Below are 3,684 nucleotides of genomic sequence, written 5' to 3' on the forward strand. Positions count from 1 at the left end.
AGATGCTGGAGTAGGTTTGTGGCCAGCCTCCCTAGTCTTCTCATTCCACAATCTCTTTTAAGATTTATTTGTCTTTTAAATATGTGTATGTCTGTATGAGGGTGTGTGCACATGTGTTCAAGGCATCAGAAATTGGTACTGGAAGTCAAACTCTGGTTTTCTGCAAGAGCAGTCCATGCTTTTAACCATGAAACCATCTCTTTGGCCTTCAAAATTCCCACAGTCCTTTAAAATTTCACATTTTAAAAGTCCAAGTTGGCTATCCATTGTCATTTCTACATCTGGACCCAGAAGACCTTAGCAGCCAGACCTTGCTTCTGTCAGTCTCCAGCTTCTAGTTGTGTCAATTCTGTCACCATGTGTGATGCATGCTTGATTCAGGGCTCCACCCTGAAGAAGGTATTAGAGGTACTCGAAGACCTCATTAACAAGGCCTGCTGGGACAACAGCTTGTGTGGTGTGAACCTGCTGAAAATAGACTCACTGCATAGTATAGCTTCTTGGTGACCACCTCCACAACCCCCCAGCTCTGAAATCTTCAGCACATACTACTGCAACCACAACCTGGTCTCTGAGTGTGAACCTCATCAGCATGACCAAAATATTAAAATGTTATGGTAATGAAGACATAATTACATTAAGGGTTGAAGACAAAGCTGATACCTCAGAACTAGGATTTTGAAGCACTAAATCAAGAGAAATTTCAGACTATAAAATGAAGTTAATGGACTTAGAAGCTGAGCAACTTGGAATTCCAGAACAAGAGTACAGTTGTGCAGTAAAGATGCTTCTTCTGGTGAATTTGCACCTATATGGTGAGATCTTAGCTATACTGGAGATGGTGCTGTGATATCCTGTGAAAAGAACTGGGTGAAGTTTTCCACAAGCAGAGAGCATGTAAATGGAAACAAGTTGTCAATAACAATTAGTGCTGACAAAGAGAAGAAGCTGTAACCAGAGAGATGAATGAGCCAGTTCAGGTAACCTTTGCACTGAGGTACCTGAACTTTTTCATATTAACACCCAGTATGCCTGCAGATGTATCCCTTGTTCTAGAGTATAAAACTGCTGACATGGGACACTCAAAGTATTATTTAGCTTCCAAGATCGAAGATGAAGAAGTGTCTTAGGCCTTGCTAGAATCTAAGAAAACTAAGTCTTTGAGAACTGTTTTCTGAGATGCCAGCATGTTCTGAAGCCTTTTCCGTCACCAAGTTTGTACCTGAATACATATGTAGACATCGTCTATAAACGACGTAATTTTTTCTCTCCATAATTTGATTAAAGAGTAAATTTCCAAGTATAAGCTGGTTTTGTTAAATATTTCTGCATTGGAAATACTGATGATTTTTATAACAAAAGGATCTTGATGTTAAATGCACTTTTAAGAAAATATTTTCTGTGGCGGAAGAAGATGATGACGGCTAGTGTGCACCTTAGCTGAAGGGCAAAGGAACTGCAATGCCGAAATTGGTGAGTGAAGGGGCTGATCAATCCTGAACAGAGTTATCTAGGCTTCCAGGAAGAAAAAGACTAACTATGAACTGAGTCCATCTAGAATCAGGTCACGGCTGACTTTTCCAGGAGGAGACACCCAGGGAGGTGATCCCTAGGCACTTCCCGTATCCAACTCCTTACTCCCTCTTTGGAGGAAGCAGGAGGCGGCCAGCAGAACCCACCACAGACCACACTGTCTCTACTTCAGCCCCAGTGAAAGCTGCAGCTTCCACCAAAAAAAAAAAAAAAAAAAAAAAAAAAAAAAACCCCTCAGATCTGGGGCTGAGTAAAACCAGTCCTTTCAGCACACTGCTATAACTCTGCCCTGGCAGAGCAGAAGGATAGAGAAGCACACAGCAGCTTCACAGTGCCTGGACCCCATTGCTGCCAGCTGCCCCTAGCAAACAAACTTCAGCTTGGGATCTGGGACTGTGGTCATTCAACATGTCCTGACACTCTCCCGGGTCCAGCGCAATAAGTTCTAGAACCAAGTCCTAGCACCGGCGCCCCCCCCCGGCAGAGAAACCCCCGACTCAGGATCAGGGACTGAGAAGTCCCTACCCCTCCTGGCACTCCCCTGAGAGTGCCACCATAAGCTTGCCATAGCAGAGAGGAAGGTCAGAGTGGAAGAACAGAGAGGCAGCCTGCCACAGCCCACAGCACCCCCTCTCCAGCTCACCCAGCAGCCCCTGGCAGAGAAACCTGAGTTCTGGATCTGAAGACACTCAACCCTACCTGGTACTCTCCTGCAACTGCCCGACATATGACATATGCGCTAGCACCAGGCACCTTTTCGCAGAGAGATCTGGGCCCAGGATCTGGGATTGAGGACACTCAACCCAACTCTTTCTGGTGCTACCCTTGGACCAGCCACCATAAGCCTTCCCTGGCGGAGGGGAAGGTCAGAGAGGCAGGGCACAGTGCAGGTGGACACCGAGTCCTGCTGCTACAGTGCCACAGAGGTGACTGTTAGCCCGCATTTGCCCCAGCAGGATCAAATCAGAGAGTAGAGAGCAAGGGGAATCCCTGTGCAATCCAACCAGTCCTGAAAGGGAGTGAGTGTGCCTTCTAGGGAGTGTTTGCCCCAGACCCAGGGCCTCTCTACATAAGCAACCATACAAGAGATCCCTGCCACCCACACCCCTAGTGTGGGCACCATAGAGATTCTTGGGATAGTGACCCCAACGCTGAAGCCTCTGCCTTTTGGGACTACCAGTGAAATCCAGGCAAACAATCCCTGGATCCCAGACAGAGCTGCATACTAGTGGCCTGCAGGCCACTGCAATAGTCAGAGAATCTGCGTATGCACACTGTGCCTGCTAAAAGCCCATGCAAATAGCGCCAGCATCACATTCCTTACTTAGGTAAAACTGAAACCACAACGCACACTCCCAAACCAGTGAACCTCTCTCATCTTCCTGAATAAACAGTCCAGAAAACAGAAAGAGACAATCTTAGCCTGATCTACAAACTCCAGGAGCAAACAGTGAGAGATATAGATAGCCAGATGGCCAGAGGCAGACGTAAGAACTCATCCCAAAAAATCAGGACATTATGGCTTCACCAACAACCCCACAAATCAATGAACACTTCAATTCACTAGATACACAAGAAAAAGACTTTAAAACTATGTTTTTCAAGCTATTAGAGGCCCATAAAGACAAAATGAACAAAGCCCTCAAAGAAATAGCCACAGAAATCAATATGAACAAAGAGGAAATAAATAAAGCTCTCAGAGAAATGACCACAAAAATTGAAGTAAACAAAGAGGAGATGAACAAAGCTCTCAAAGAAATATCTACACAAATGAAGGCAAATAAAGAAGAAATGAACAAAGCTCTCAAAGTAATACAGGGAAATACAGCCAAAAAAGTAGAGGCACAATTAGCGATATATAGAGAGGAAACAGACAAAAAAAAATAGAAGCCATCATTGAAAAGCACGACTTCACATTCAATCAGATGAAGGAAATGGTGCAAGACATAAACAGAATTAGAATCAATAAAGAAAACACAAATAGAGAAAAACCTGGAGCTGGAGAACATAGAGAAAAGATCAGGAACTACAAAGGTAAGCATCACCAACAGAATATAAGAGATGGAAGAGAGAGTCTCAGGTGCCAAAGACACACTTGCAGAAATTGACACGTCTCTCAAAGAAAAAATAAAATCAGAAAAGTTCCAAACA

At 44.4% G+C, this 3,684-nt stretch overlaps 1 pseudogene; it reads left to right on the forward strand.

The window, feature by feature from the left end:
* Nucleotides 1–357: 357 nt before the first annotated feature.
* Nucleotides 358–1,130, forward strand: LOC110539307 (proliferating cell nuclear antigen-like; annotated as a pseudogene).
* Nucleotides 1,131–3,684: the final 2,554 nt, after the last annotated feature.

The sequence above is a fragment of the Meriones unguiculatus genome, chromosome X, assembly GCF_030254825.1.
Source record: "Meriones unguiculatus strain TT.TT164.6M chromosome X, Bangor_MerUng_6.1, whole genome shotgun sequence".
Taxonomy (NCBI): Eukaryota; Metazoa; Chordata; class Mammalia; order Rodentia; family Muridae; genus Meriones; species Meriones unguiculatus.